This window comes from Cornus florida, unplaced genomic scaffold (assembly GCF_030987335.1).
Source record: "Cornus florida cultivar Cherokee Brave unplaced genomic scaffold, ASM3098733v1 CherokeeBrave_3.0.0_Hap2_Chr06, whole genome shotgun sequence".
NCBI lineage: Eukaryota > Viridiplantae > Streptophyta > Magnoliopsida > Cornales > Cornaceae > Cornus > Cornus florida.
Window position 1 is genome coordinate 7,047,813 of NW_026775576.1, and position 17,054 is coordinate 7,064,866.

Here is a 17,054-nt window from a genome sequence, read left to right on the forward strand (position 1 = left end):
AAGGCACAATCATCAAGTAATGAGTATGAACCATCAAATAAACCACAAGAGCATTCTATTAAGCACTATGTCTTGACAATCTCTAAATCTATAGCATTAATATACATAGACATGCATCAACAACAGAAGAAATAGAGATAAACACATGAACATCTATTCTAGCATACATAGACATATAGATAGACTGAAATGGTCATTTGGAAGAATTAAATCACACAAATCATTGAATAAATAAGATCTATGTATATAAATATGTCAAAACATGTATTATAACACAAATCCCCTCAAAAATACATGAATCAAGATAAAGAAAGCATGCTTAGGGCTAACTCTAGCCCCAAGAAGATGTCTAGCCACTCATGAATTTAATTATTACTTAGGTTATATAATTAATTTCTGTTTCTATTGCATTATTGATTAAATCATGTGTTTAACATTGATATTATGTTTGAAGCATGATTTTAGACTTGCAATGGACTTATGCGATTATGTTTCAATATTGAATTATGTTGTTACAGCGTGTAACGAATCGCACACTAAAGATTCGACATGTGATGTTATTATAGCGTGTAACGAATCGCACTCTGAAGATTCGACATTATCATCCTATAGTGGTTGTTGATTTAGAGCATGTATTGTGTGGTTTCAACCTATCTGTGCATGAAGATAGTTTCGTGTACTATTTAATACGTATATAAGTTGTTGACTTATTTATTTTGGTGTCACTTGGGACATTGTTACTGTGTTATAGCTAGAGTTTGGCTCTGGTGCGGGAGGTATGAGTTCTCCCTGTCGAGATAGTGCGCACTAGGGGTGGTATTACCAGCGGGTTAGTGCCCGTAATAGCCGTTGAGGTCTCAACAGAATTCCGAGCTTAGATGTCCAAGTATTCCACTATTTGATTTCGCACTTTTAGATTTCTAGTTGATAACCTAGAGAATCTATGTCTTGATGTGTGGTATTAGAAATTCTAATTATACTAAATTGCTATATTTAGTTGATTCCACACTTTTAGATTTGAAGTTGATAACTTTGAGAATCTATATCTTGCTGCTTTGTATAGCATGCTTCTATGTTGGTTAAATTGCATAGATATTGGGATTCGTGCTTTACTGTTCAAATATGAATTAGGAATGATCCTATAGATTCATTTGGAACATAGATGTTAGGTGGTATTACCCACTTTGGTTGTTCTTGCATCTTAGATTTCAAGTCGATAACCTTGAGAATCTATATCTTGTTGCTTGTATATCATGCTTCTATGTGGTTTGAATTGCATGGGTGATATAATTTATGCTAGAAATGATCTAAGGTAGCTTAGGATGCTCCATGAGTCTCACCCTTAACATAATTGTTAGGTGGTATGAGTCCTTTAGCATGTTTCACCTTAAGGTGATAAAATTGTAAAATGTAGGTTGATGCATGCTCATTTCCTACGAGTAACTTTATGTTACTGGGGCATATTTCAGGTACAGGATGCAAGATTGGAGATTTGCACTTGCTTTGGTGATTTGCAGAATTGAAGTTTCTTTAGAAGCATTATTGTTCACATGCAAGTGTTAGAATGTTTAAGTTTTGCCTATGAAATGTAATTTTTCTAACTTGGAGGTTTGACATGTCAAATGTTGTAAATGAATTGTAATAAGGTCATAGGCCATTTTAGCATGTTTAAAATGTTATTTTACACTTGCGTGTATGTTCACATCATCACACACTTGCATACAATTTATTTTGATCATGTAATGGGGGATCCATTTGAGACTTAGGAATTTCTTTTTAGGATTGGTGCATAACAGGTTCATTCTTTGCATTTCTACCTGTTTCGGTAGACCAGTGGCTTGTTTCGGTCGACGATGGCCTTTGAATTTCAATTGAACAGTAAAAGCCCAATTCCAGTAGCCAATTTTCACTTTGAGCCACAAACCGGTCGACCGGTTTGTCATTTCGGTCGACCGAAATAAAGGCCCATTTCTTTTCTCTTCCTGGTCCATTTCGGCAAACCGAAGCTCCATTTCAATCGACCGAGATGGAGCTGTTTTGTGGGTTTTGCTTGGTCAGTTGTTTCGGCTGGTTAGCTTTATTTTTTTGTTCCAACATAACCTTGTCGATCTCGTTTAAGCCATTTAATGGTATACGTAGTCTAGTTTGAACTAGATCTTATTCCTTTGGTCGTCATTGGTGCCATAGGGTATCATTTGACCTTTTTACTCTAGTTCCGCTTCCGGTTATTTCTTTGAGTTTCATGACTTCATGGAAAGTCATTTGGGTGTCTTAGGGATGATTGATATCTCTACAGGTTTTGATTTTGGTTTCGCTTCCGCATTTTAGATCCTTTATTGGGTTAACTTTCGGTACATCACTAATGCACCGAGTTAAAAAACTTGGGCCATCACACAACAAGAGGCACAGATCGATCAAATTGAGATCGATCGAAAAGGTACTTCGATCGATCGAACAGGTGAAAACCTGCAGAGAAGTTCGAATGATGCACAGAGAGGCCTATTTTCATGGATCTCAAAAATTTTCTAAGTGTAGAGTGAAGATCGATCCAAGAATAATTTCGATTGATCTTGGAGTTCTCAGATCGATCAAAATAAATTTTTGAATGATACACAGAGGGCTGATTTATGCAAGAAATTTCAGATCGATGGAACAGAGCAATGATTGGATGCAGAAATGGATGTTCGATTGATCGAACCTATTTTGAGATCGATCCAACTTGGACAAAATGCCTATTTTCAGAACAAAAGTGTATGCATACTCAATCAAAATCCTAGCCATGTGTATGAATTCCAGAACATATCTAGACGATGCAAAAAATGAAAGGGAAATAGAAATGAGGGAGGAATAGGGTTGTAAAACCTTAAGAAATGCACTAGTCTTTAACGTCTCTAGCAAGATGTTGGGCTCTTTTAGCCTGGATCAAAGATTTTATATTGCATCCCCTCCTTGACGGGGTGAAAAGCACTTTGAATCCCACCCAACGAATGGTTCCCTAAAGAACTCATTGGATTTGATTCAAGTGACATTGATAGTCCTTGGTTAAAACAACTCTTGGGCTTCCATACCCTTGGAAAATTTATCTTTGAAGCAACTTTCTTTGAATTCTCTTTGGTAGACAAACCATAGAAATGTTCAACATCAAGTAAAGACTCTATTCTTCCACATTCATTATCAAGACATTTTTCTACAACACAAATATCTTCATACTTATCCACTGAATTCGGGGTTGGATTGAAAATATTCAAATTCACCTTCATGTGGTAAAAAGAGATTTTCATTATCCCCGACCTACAATTGATGTTGGCATTTGCAGTTGCCAAGAAAGGACGGCCAAGGATGACAGGAATTTGGCTCTTGGGATTTGGAACCAGTTCCGTGTCAATGACAATGAAATCGACGGGGAAGAAGAACTTATCAATTTTAATTAAGACGTCCTCTATGATACCCTTAGGCTTTTTGATTGATCGGTCGACAAGTTGTAAAACTACCGACGTCGGTTTCAAGTCTCCTAAGCCTAATTTGACATCTACTGAGTATGGAAGAAGATTAACACTTGCTCTTAAGTCTAGAATAGCCCGATTGATGACATGGTCACCAATGACACAAGATGTAGTAGGTGAACTAGGGTCTTTGAACTTTGGAAGAGTGTTATGTTGCAAAATAGTGCTCACTTGCTCGGTCAAGACCACTTTCCTAAGTGCTTGGCTTTTGTTCTTCCTCTTTTGGGTGCAAAGATCGTTTAAAACTTGGCATAAGCCGGAATTTGCTTTATTGCATCCAAAAGCAGAAGGTAAACCTTCACTTGCCTAAACACATCAATGATTTCATTCGTCTTTGTCTTTTGCTTATCAAGATAAATGGATCCTTTTAAGGCATCCGGAAATGGAGCTCTTGGCTCAAAAACTTTTTCAAAATCCTTCTTTAAAATATCATCAACACAAGAATTTTTCAAATCATGCTTTGATTCATTTTTCAAATAATTTTTGAACTCACTTTTCAAATCACTTTTTGACACTTTCTCATTTGAATGATCATGCATATGCAATGAATGAGGAATATGATAAGAAACGGGACGGGTGTCAACTTTTGGTTGCACCGGTTCACTCTTTTCATTGGACACACCTACTTGGTTGTCAATGATTCTCCCACTTCTCAAGGTTGTCACCGCATTAACATGCTATATTATAGGACTTTCCGATGAGGAATGAGTCTCCAAAACACATCATTGCTTTGGTAGGGCATTCAAAGGCATTTTTTCTTTCTCTCTAGCATTTAAAGTACTAGCTATTTGTAATGACCCGGATTTTTCGGATAAATTTTTTTCCGTTGACTTTTTCCCTTCTGAGTTTGGTTTCTTGTCGATTAGTGTCATCTCGAGTGCTCTGGAGTGATTTCTGAGACTCTTTTCTGTGGATTGACAACTTCCTTTGAGGACCGAGTCATTCCCACATTTTTCATTTTTCGACACTATTCACTTTTTGTCTTTTTCCTTATTTCGTCTTTTCCTCATTCGTCACTTTGTTTGCGTAACCACACTTCTTGTGTTCAGATTTGGTTTTTGACTTCATGTATCTTCATTCCCAGTGATTTCTATGAGATACGTATCCTTACTTTCGTAAGAAAGTACTCTGGTTGCTCCCGGTGTCCATAGGGGCATAAATGCAAAGTTCTTTGGAAACTTTTTCTTTTCTTGGGGTGTTTTCCGTAAATATCTTTTGAACATATTTTATTTCAGGGGTATCTACGAAAATATCTTTTGGGGGCAGTTTTGGAAGATATTTTCATTTTGGGGCAGTTTCGAAATTTTCACTTTTTGGAGGGGTCATTGTGCAATTAATGAAAGTTATTGCTCAATGCCTTGTTTTGAGCCTGGATCCTCGTATGGGATTCATTTTCACATTTCATTGAGTCATGGACTCTTAGAATTTCCTCCTGGACAATGTTTTCCAGTTTCAGGGTTTTTGGCCCTAGTTTGCGCCAAACTTGTTTTAGGCATAACTCTCTGCTCGGGACTCGGATTTCGACGCCATTTCTTCCGTTATTCATATTTTCTCATTTGAAATCTTTTTCGTTCACAAAGTTTTGCCGTTTGAGTGCGTCTACTCATATTTCACTTTTCCGGACCTGGCGGGGCCCGTTCGGGACACTTTTTGAGTTTTTCTATAATTAGGAGGTCTTAGAAAGAAAAATCAGATTTTTCTCACTCTCCTCTCTCATGGCTGGTCCAACCTCCATCCATAGCTGCCATCTTCTCTCTCCCCTTTAGGACTTCTTCCCTTCATTAAAATATGGTGATGCCTTTGTGTTTATTGTTCCTCTCGGCGAGGTCTTCGATTCCAACCGATTGGAATCTTGTTTTGGCCATTTCTTGAGTTTAGGTTTGAAGTGAAGTTGTGTTTTTGATGGTGCTTCCTTGGGATTCATGTTCGTGGAGTTGTCGCCGACAAAACCTAGGAGTTTCGTCGGATTCGGAGCCGATTTATTTTGGTGGGGATTTGAGATTTCATCTCAAATGGAGGTAAGGAATGTTTTAGGATTTCTTGTGTGTTGTACTGTGTATTTGCCATGATTATATAACATATATGCATGCGTTGTATCAAATCTAGGAAATTTGAAATATTTAATTCTTTGTATAAGAATTAATTTTCAAGATGATGAGCAACTCGGTTTTGAATTGTGGCATGGTAGAAACTCTTGTTTTAATATGTTGGTTAACATATATTAAATTGGAATTAAAAAGTTCATGGCCGTACCTTGCATGGAATTGAGTTGTATTACGCTTCTAAATTAAGTTTTGGCATGTTTGTTAACATACTTTAATTTGAGAGGATTTGGTTGAGTTTGGAAATCTAGAGACTTTAATTAAGGGAATTAATTAAAATCTATTTTTTTTGAGGTTTCATGGGCCTAATTAAGCTTATGTGTGAATATATGTAATGACCATGATATGTCTATTAACAAATATTAAATTGGGGCCAATTGGAAATGATTTGAAATCTAGAGAGTTTAATTATTTTGATGTAATTAAATTCTATCTTGTGTATCCATGGATCTAATCATGTTTTAGAAGTTGTTTCTATCTTAAGAGCATGGATTTAGACTTGTGATGTATTCACTAGATTGTGTTATATGCATTGAAGAGCATTGTTGTAAAGTTTATATTCATGAGAGTATGTTTCTAATATGAATATATAGTTGGCTTGTGATTTCATAGCATTATGGATATGAAATGCTTATTATGCACAATTGAGAGTTATAATGCTAACTTGTTACTATGTAGTAGTAATGTGTATAAGTTATGAACTTAATTAGATTATTTTGGAGTTGCTTGGGACATTGTTAAGCTGTGATGGCTAGGGTTTGGCTCTAGTACGGGGACAGGAGTCCTCTAAGTCAAAAGTTTGCGCATTAGGTAGGCTACCTTGGGGTTAGTAGCTCCAAATTAGCCCTATAAAGTTCGCGCATTGGGTAGGATGCCTGGGGGTTAGTATCACTAAATTTGCCTTGTCTAGGCAAAAATCCGAGCTTTGTTGTTCAAGTCTTCCACTATTTGTTTTCGCATTGAATTCCAAGTTGACAATCATGTTTACCTTGTTGACTTGTGGTTTTGGCTATTGACGATTTGATGTTGTTAAGTACATCCATACTAAATTGATATATTTAGTTGATTTCACACTTTTAGATTTCTAGTTGATAACCTAGAGAATCTATGTTTTGATGTGTGGTATTAGGTATTCTAATTATGCTAAATTGTTATATTTAGTTGATGTTGCATTTTAGACTTCAAGTTGATTACCTTGAGAATCTATATGTTATTGCTTTGTGTAAGCATGCTACTATGTTGTTGCTTTGTGTAAGCATAACCCTATGTTGCGAAAATTGCATGAATGAGGCGATTGATGCTAGAAATAATCTTAGGTAGCTAGGATGCTCCTTGAGTCTCACCTTTGACATAGACGTTAGGTGGAATGAACCACAATAATTAAATCATGCAAACTTGTAAAACGTAGGTCGATGCATGCTCATTTCCTACGAGTAGCTTTATGTTACTCACCCCTACGATATTGGGGCATATTTTAGGTACAAGAATCAAAGTTGAGGTCTTCATTATGCTTGGATGGTTTGTGGACTTGGAGACTTCCATTTTTGTGAAGGTTGGCTTGGGATGCCAATTATAGTCTTATATGTCAATATGTGTACATTTGATTCCTTATATGTAATGTGTACATGAGTACACTCTTTATGATGTATTTGACATATATAAGATGAGGCCGGAGGCCAATGACATGTAATTTGTATCCTATGTAATCTTTGACTTCATGGAATATTATGAAAGTATTGAAAAATATTGAGTTTTTGCTTCACCATGTTTGCATTGGGTGTGGGAATTCCATTTTGATTTTTCCATTAGCATTCATTAATCATGTATGAAGTATGGCCAAGGGCCAAACGGCATTTTGAAATCGTCTCATGATTTTAAATTCCAAGTTTTCGTTCCAAACTTCGTTTTTTGCATTTTGGCCATTGGGGGGTCATATTTTGTATCGGCTATATTTTTGGGCCATGGACCATTGTAGTATATCTTACTAGGTAAGTTACGTTTGTGTGCATGGTCGTTTTCGGAGAAAGCTTCTTCTTTGGTGAAATGAGTCTCCTACGGACTCATTTTACACTTTTGTTGCATATTCTGACCTAAGGGTATTTTGGGAATTTTCTTTGAGACATAAATTCCATTCTTCATATGGTTGAATAGAAAATGTGATTTTAAGGGGGCTTTCTTCTTCGTGTTTTTCTGGGAAATGTCGTCTTGGCATCGAAAATCGATCCCGAATTTCAGCTCTCAATTTTTAAATTTAGCAGCTTTTTGGACCCTCTAGACCAGTTTTCTTGGGAGGGAATTTTGGGCATTTCACAGTACGTATTTTTGGATTTTTTTCATGAGTAACATAGAGAACTCGATTTTGAGGGGGGTTTCTTCTTTGAGTTTTTCCTGAAAATGTCATATTGGCCCTCAAATTTTCATTTTTCTGGGAAAAACCCCTGTTGCCAGGTTTTTGGGTTGCACTTTACTGCCCTCTTCACATGTAAACGGTTACGAGGGGTTTCGTAACCGGTTACATGTGCATGGGCAGTGTTTTGGTCATGAATTTTGGCCTCCTAACCGGTTAGGAAGGTCTCCTAACTGGTTAGATGTTCTTGGTTGTCACATTTTTGACCGTTTTGCCCATTCTTCTTTCGTTAGCCATATCTTCTTCATCCGGACTCCGAACCAAGCGAATTTTGAGTCTAAGTTCATTAATTTTTCATTGTCTTTCCAATGGTGTGCTCAGTGGCACCCAATTTTAAGCTGGAAATGACATTTTTGCCCCTAGGTTCATTCTTGTTCGTTTTTGAAACGTTGCTTCCGCATTTGATTACTTTGGGTTCCGTGACCTCGTTAAGGGTCACATTGGTGTCTTAGAGTCATATTGTATCTCTAGAGACTATTGTTTGTCTTTTGCTTCCGCATTTTGGATCCGCTATCGGGTCATATTTTGGTTCATCAATGACGCATTGGGTTAAAAAACTTGGGCCATCACAAGTGGTATCAGAGCTCCTTGATTTGAAAACCTTAGGATGATGGGTTTTGGGTTCATATCATGCTTTTGTTGCCATCCTTTATGTGTTTATATGCTTTATGATAACATGTTTATGTGCTTACGTGCTACATGTTGTGTGCCATTTGTTTATCATTGTTTTATTCTAATGTAAAGAGCATGACATGTGACGTATGCTAGATTAGAATTGTAAATGTATAATTGTGTTGCATATTTGGCATGACACGGGATTGGTCATTGAGGCACGAGTTGAGGTTGATGGTGATTGTAGTCACAGTCTCGTTGTGGTATAGGTTGTTGTCAACCTAGCATTGGTTTTGAGGTAGGTAGATGGTCACATTTTGTTTAGGCTCTTGTGAGATGAGTCATTTGGCGTTACCGTAGTGGTGGATTTGTTGGTTTTGGGCCATGATGAGGTTATGGACCTTTTAGGATCCTTGATTGTTCAGTATGATTCCTCTAGAACTTGCGTTTTTTTTTTCATGGGCGGATACGTTTGTGGGCGGGTGCATGGCACTGTCATGCTATCGTACTAGCGAGCTACAAGTATAGTTCGGATGGAATCAATGTTGGTTTTGTTTTGATAGGCGTTGTCCTTTTGATTGATGATGATAATGGTTGTTTTGGAGATCAGTCATAGTGATTGATTTGGTTGTTATTAGTATGGTTGTAGTTGCCATTTTCCTTTGAGGAGTTCTTGCGTGATAACGCTTTTGGGATCAAGTCGATTGATTGATGTTTCGGGTAATGAGAGCATTACATTGTTAGTGTCACCTGTAGTGTCACCTTTAGATTCAGAGTTATATTGTTAGAGTCTTACCGTTGTGGTAAGGGCTCACGTTTGTTTGGAGACAGGTGGTTATCGCATTGGTTTTGGAGTCAGTTTATAACTTGGAATTGTCCTTCCTTTTACCTAGACACTCTAGGACACGTTGTCTATAGGGTTCATTGTTGCATCATTTTGTCTTATGCAGTTTCATTTACTACCATGTTAGTAGTATGATTTATGATATTGTGATGCATGAATAGGTGGAGGTGTATCCACATTTGCCTTCTTGTTGTGTGGCATTAGCATGCCTTCTTTATATGCTTAGAGATGCCATGTTGTTATTGCGCTTTAGTGACATGCTTTTGTGCTTACGTGGAGACGTGTTGCATGTACCTTTGATTTTTATCTATGTGAGTAGATTTTCTTTCTGGTAGTTGCATTCCTTGTCATATGCATGACTTCTAGGTTAGGTTTTCCCATTCGTTTCCCTCGGTCGCATGTAGTTTGTATGCGGGTTTCCACAAGGGTTTTGTGTTGGTTTGTGTTAGGGACTTCACAAGGAATAAGTCTCTTCTCTTTGTTGCATTGTGCACAGTTTTGGGGTTGACTGATCCGTGAGGGTCACCATCGTTGTCTTGAGTCCTTGGTGAGGATTTGATGGATTTTGGTCGACTTATTTCCATGTAGGGGGTGAAGTCTTTGACCTTGTTGTCTTTTATTTCAGAGATGGAGTCCTAGTGTTGTCCTTTTTAGGACTGGTGGTTCCCTTTCTTTTGTGTCTTCCCTTGGGGAGTTTCTACCGTGGTTGTTGACGGCTGTGGTGCTCAGAGTGAGTTGATTGGTGTGAGATCATTTTTCGGGGACTTATATCCATATCATTGAGGATTTGCAGATTTGTGAGGTGAGCTCGATGCTCTTTTGAAAATGTTTTTTGGAGATTTGTTTTGGTTTTGGAGACCTGGATGTGGTTGACTCTTAGGAGGTGTTTTGGAGGATCGTAGTCCGATATGGCTTGTTTGTGGAGTTTTCTTGTCCTAATTATGACTAGGCGTAGTTTTGAGGAATCATAGTTCCAGTGATTGTTCCTGGATTGATATTGAAGAATTTTGATTTAGCTTGGTGTTACCAAGCATGGTTTTTAGAGATTCATCTTATAACCTTGGTTGTTGGCATTTTGATGTATGTGCCACTTGGTGGATTTGTATTTTGAGGATTTAGTTATCCATGATAGGGATGTGGATTTGATGTTTGATCATGGTGATTGATCTTGTAGTTGATTAGTTTCTGGGAGAAATGTAGGCTTTTCGATGAAATGCCTTATGGTGAGGTTCGTTTTGATCTCTGGAAGTTTTGATTTGCTTCTCAGGCTCTGGATTCTCGATTGATGTTGTTGGTAGTAGCATTTTGAGACATTGGAGTTGTTGGTTTTGTTGTGTTGAGGATTTTGGACATTAAGCATAATGGTGCCTGTGACATTGTTGTCAGAGTTTGGGATTGGCCGAGATGGTCTGGAACGTCTTTAGATTATATTCTAACTCTCACAGATGCCTGGTTCCCATATTGCTTTTGACCGTGATCGTTTTGTGACATTGATGTCATTTGTATCGAGAGATTTTTTGGGTAGACCTAGTGGGGGGTGGGTTATGAATTAGTGCCTTATACTGTCATGCTACCGTACAAAGTTGTGTGTTGTGGGCGAGTACTAGTTGCCGTCGATGCTACCTTACTGACGAGTAAGTGTGGGCGGGCACTAGGTACTATCGTTGCTACCACACATTTGAGTACGTCGTGGGCGGGTTTTAGTCACTATTCGTACTGCCACGTTGTGTTTGTTTTGTACCCTGATTTGACATGTGGTTATCTTGGAGTTCTTTTGGTGGTTGTTTTTGGTTCCTTATGATGGTTTGTCAGGAGGGACGCTTACAGTTGTTGTTTTCCGTTCTTTTGTCTAACCTTGGGTTCTCTGTGTGAGTTCAGACTTGTCGTGTGGCCATGTGGTCACTTTTCCCTTGAGGGGTTGTCTTGTCATGAGCACGCGGGTGCAATTGACAATGGTTTGTGTGTTCTTTTCAGCTTCGAGGTCGCTGGTGTAGCGCGTTGTGAGGGATACTCGGAGATGTACTCTATAGTTATTCTAGTTTTACATTCTGTTTCATTGGGCTGGATTTTGGGGACGAAATCCCTTTAAGGTGGGAAGGTTGTAATGACCCGGATTTTTTGGATAAATTTTTTTCCGTTGTCTTTTCCCTTCTGAGTTTGGCTTCTTATCGATTAGTGTCATCTCGAGTGCTTTGGAGTGATTTCTGAGACTCTTTTCTGTGGATTGACAACTTTCTTTGAGGATCGAGTCATTCCCACATTTTTCGTTTTTCGACACTATTCACTTTTTGTCTTTTTCCCTATTCCGTCTTTTCTTCATTTGTCACTCTGTTTGCGTAACCACACTTCTTGTGTTCGGAGTTGGTTTCTGACTTCATGTATCTTCATTCCCAATGATTTCTATGAGATACGTATCCTTACTTTCGTGAGAAAGTACTCTGGTTGCTCCCAGTGTCCATAGGGGCATAAATGCAAAGTTCTTTGGAAACTTTTTCTTTTCTTTGGGTGTTTTCCATAAATATCTTTTAAAGATATTTAATTTCAGGGGTATCTACATTCTGGGGCAGTTTCGTAGTTTTCACTTTTTGGAGGGGTTATTGTGCAATTAATGAAAGTTATTGCTCAATGCCTTGTTTTGAGCCTGGATCCTCGTATGGGATTCATTTTCACATTTCGTCAGGTCATGGACTCTTAGAATTTCCTCCTAGACAATGTTTTCCAGTTTCAGGGTTTCTGGCCCTAGTTTGCGCCAAACTTGTTTTGGGCATAACTCTCTGGTCGGGACTCGATTTTTGACGCCGTTTCTTCCGTTGTTCATATTTTCTCATTTGGAATCTTTTTTTGTTCACCAAATTTTTCCGTTTGAGCGCGTCTGCTCAGATTTCACTTTTCCAGACCCGGCGGGGCCCGTTCGGGACACTATTTGAGTTTTTCTATAAATAGGAGGTCTTAGAAAGAAAAATCAGATTTTTCTCTCTCTCTCCCCTCTCATGGCCGGTCTAAGCTCCATCCATGGCTGCCATCTTCTCTCTCCCCTTTTGGACTTCTTCCCTTCATTAAAAAGTGGTGATGCCTTTGTGTTTATTGTTCTCCTCGGCGAGGCCTTCGATTCCAACCGATTGGAATCTTGTTTTGGCCCTTTCTTGAGTTCAGGTTTGAAGTCAAGTTGTGTTTTTGATGGGGCTTCCTTGGGATTTATGTTCGTGGTGTTGTCCCAGACAAAACCTAGGAGTTTCGTCGGATTCGGAGCCGATTTATTTTGGTGGGGATTTGAGATTTCATCTCAAATGGAGGTTAGGAATGTTTTAGGATTTCTTGTGTGTTGTATTGTGTATTTGCCATGATTATATAACATATATTCATGCCTTGTATCAAATCTAGGAAATTTAAAATATTTAATTCTTTGTATAAGATTTAATTTTCATGATGATGAGCAACTCGGTTTTGAATTGTGGCATGGTAGAAACTCTTGATTTAATATTTTGGTTAACATATATTAAATTGGAATTAATTAAATAAGAATTGTTCTTTTTAATTAATATTTATCTTTTGTGAAAGATGAAAGTTCATGGCCGTACCTTGCATGGAATTGAGTTGTATTATACTTCTAAATTAAGTTTTGGCATGTTTGTTAACATACTTTAATTTGAGAGCATTTGGTTGAGTTTGGAAATCTATAGACTTTAATTAAGGGAATTAATTAAAATCTATTTTTTTGAGGTTTCATGGGCCTAATTAAGCTTGTGTGTGAATATATGTAATGACCATAATATGTCTATTAACATATATTAAATTGGGGCCAATTGGAAATGATTTGAAATCTAGAGAGTTTAATTATTTTGATGTAATTAAATTCTATCTTGTGTATCCATGGATCTAATCATGTTTTAGAAGTTGTTTCTATCTTAAGAGCATGGATTTAGACTTGTGATGTATTCACTAGATTGTGTTATATGCATTGAAGAGCATTGTTGTAAAGTTTATATTCATGAGAGTATGTTTCTAATATGAATATATAGTTGGCTTGTGATTTCATAGCATTATGGATATGAAATGCTTATTATGCACAATTGAGAGTTATAATGCTAACTTGTTACTATGTAATAGTAATGTGTATAAGTTATGAACTTATTTGGATTATTTTGGAGTTGCTTGGGACATTGTTAAGCTGTGATGGCTAGGGTTTGGCTCTAGTACGGGGACAAGAGTCCTCTAAGTCAAAAGTTTGCTCGTTGGGTAGGCTGCCTGGGGGTTAGTAGCTCCAAATTAGCCCTATAAAGTTCACGCATTGGGTAGGTTGCCTGGGGTTAGTATCTCCAAATTTTCCTTGTCTCGGCGAAAATCTGAGCTTTGTTGTCCAAGTCTTCCACTATTTGTTTTTGCGTTGAATTCCAAGTTGACAATCTTGTTTACCTTGTTGACTTGTGGTTTTGACTATTAGCGATTTGATGTTGTTAAGTACATCCATACTAAATTGATATATTTAGTTGATTTCACACTTTTAGATTTCTAGTTGATAACCTAGAGAATCTATGTTTTGATGTGTGGTATTAGGTATCCTACTTATGCTAAATTGTTATATTTAGTTGATGTTGCATTTTAGACTTCAAGTTGATTACCTTGAGAGTCTATATGTTGTTGCTTTGTGTAAGCATGCTCTTATGTTGTTGCTTTATGTAAGCAAGACCCTATGTTGCTAAAATTGCATGAATGAGGCGATTGATGCTATAAATGATCTTAGTTAGTTAGGATGCTCCTTGAGTCTCATCTTTGACATAGACGTTAGGTGGAATGAACCACAATAATTAAATCATGCAAACTTGTAAAACATAGGTCGATGCATGCTCATTTCCTATGAGTAGCTTTATGTTACTCACCCCTATGATATTGGGGCATATTTCAGGTACAGGAATCAAAGTTGAGGTCTTCATTATGCTTGGATGGTTTGTGGACTTGGAGACTTCCATTTTTGTGAAGGTTGGCTTGGAATGCCAATTGTAGTCTTATGTGTCAATATGTGTACATTTGATTCCTTATATGTAATGTGTACATGAGTACACTCTTTCCGATATATTTGACATGTATGAGATGAGGCCGGAGGCCAATGACATGTAATTTGTATCCTATGTAATCTTTGACTTCATGGAATATTATGGAAGTATTGAAAAATATTGAGTTTTTGCTTCACCATGTTTGCATTGGGTGTGGGAATTCCATTTTGATTTTTCCATTAGCATTCATTAATCATGTATGAAGTATGGCCAAGGGCCAAACGGCATTTTGAAATCGTCTCATGATTTTAAATTCCAAGTTTTCGTTCGAAACTTCGTTTTTTGCATTTTGGCCGTTGGGGGGTCGTATTTCGTATCGGCCATATTTTTGGGCCATGGATTATTGTAGCACATCTTACTAGGTAAGTTACGTTTGTGTGCATGGTCGTTTCTGGGCAAAGCTTCTTCTTTGGTGAAATGAGCCTCCTACGGACTCATTTTACACTTTTGTTGCATATTCTGACCTAAGGGTATTTTGGGAATTTCTTTTGGGAAATAAATTCCATTCTTCATATGGTTGAACAGAAAATGTGATTTTAGGGGGGGTTTTTTCTTTGTGTTTTTCCAGGAAATGTCGTCTTGGCATCGGAAATGGATCCCGAAGTTCAGCTCTCAGTTTTTAAATTTAGCAGCTTTTTGGACCCTTTGGACCAGTTTTCTTGGGAGGGCATTTTGGACATTTCACAGTTCATATTTTTTGATTTTTGTCATGTATTACATAGAAAACTCGATTTTGAGGGGGGTTTCTTCTTTGAGTTTTTCCAAAAAATGTTATATAGGCCCTCAAATTTCCATTTTTCTCGGAAAAACCCCTGCTGCCAGGTTTTTGGGTTGCACTTTACTGCCCTCTTCACATGTAAACGGTTACGAGGGGTTTCGTAATGGGTTACATGTGCATGGGTCGTGAATTTTGGCCTCCTAACCGGTTAGATGTTCTTGGTTGTCACCTTTTTGACCGTTTTGCCCCTTCTTCTTCCATTAGCCATATCTTCTTCATCCGGACTCCGAATCAAGCAAATTTTGAGTCTAAGTTCATTAATTTTTCATTGTCTTTCCAATGGTGTACTCGGTGGCACCCACTTTTAAGCTAGAAATGACATTTTTGCCCCTAGGTTCATTCTTGTTCGTTTTTGAAACGTTGCTTCCGCATTTGATTCCTTTGGGTTCCGTGACCTCGTTGAGGGTCACAGTGGCATCTTAGAGTCATGTTGTATCTCTAGAGACTGTTGTTTGTCTTTTGCTTCCATATTTCGGATCCGCTATCGGTTCATCTTTCGATTCATCACTGACGTACCGGGTTAAAAAACTTGGGCCGTCACACTATTTGCCTTACTTGGGTTTCTAGCTTAGCAATGGATTAAGAATGAGAATGAAGCAATTTAGTGTTCACCTCTAGAGTGCCTAGAGTGGTCAAAACTTTTTCTTCAAAGGCGGGACTCCTAGAGTTTCCTTGAGAATAAGATGGTTGATTAGGAAAATGAGAGTTAGAAAATTGATTACCATGGGATTGAAATGATGATCTAAAACCTTGGGAACCTTGGCTTTGTATTGGAGGTGGAACGTACTTCCCTTGAAAACCACCTTGGGAAGGGTTTGAGCCTTCCCTTTGGCTTTTCCAAGAAAAGTTCGGATGGTTCCTCCAACTATGATTGTAATGATTGCCACAGGGATTATTCCCTTGGTTAGCAAAAATAGCATTGGCTTGCTCATGGTTGTCATTTTGCACATGTCCGTGGGGACAATTGGAAGTAGAATGCAAGACACTAGAACAAGTCATACATGATTCATTAGATGCACGATGATGAACATGTTTAGGGGCGGAAGACATTTGATTCGCCGAGTTTTGGTTAATCAAGAATTGATTAAACCTTTGAGAAAAGGATTTCATCTCGGCGGCTATATCATTGGAGTTGTCAACTTGATACAAGCCAATATTCTTCCTTCCTCCTAGATTTCTACCATTTTTAGAAGACAGAGATCTATGGATAGAATTTCCACTCATGCTTTCATACAATTGCCACACATCATTTTCATGCTTGTCAAGATAAGAACCACCCATTGATACGTCAACCATACCCTTGTGATTATCCGGTAAACTTTCAAAGAAATATTGAACTAGTTGCCACTTAGGTATGTCATGATGAGGGCATTTTCTAAGCAAATCATTAAACATTTCCCATGCCTCATGAAACATTTCCTATCCCCTTGAGAAAATTCTCTAATTGAAGTTCTCGTGGCATTGGTCTTAGAAACCGGATAGTACTTTTTTAAGAACACTTGTTGCATTTCCGCCCAAGAAGTTATCGAAAAAGGCCTAAGGTTGTTGAACCAATATTTTGCCTTGTCTTTAAGGGTAAAAGGAAAAAGTTTAAGCCTTAACACTTCCTCCGGCATGTCCGTGTATTTCACGGTGGACCACACTTCAAGAAACTCATCTAAATGCTTATAAGGTTCTTCACTAGGAAGTCCTTGATAATTTGGAAGCATTTGAATAGTTTGTGGTTTAATTTGATAGTGATGTGCTCTAAATGGAGG

The 17,054-nt window shown here is 37.8% G+C and overlaps 1 pseudogene; it reads left to right on the forward strand.

The window, feature by feature from the left end:
- Nucleotides 1-16,651: 16,651 nt before the first annotated feature.
- On the forward strand, nt 16,652-16,749 carry LOC132315194 (small nucleolar RNA R71; annotated as a pseudogene).
- Nucleotides 16,750-17,054: the final 305 nt, after the last annotated feature.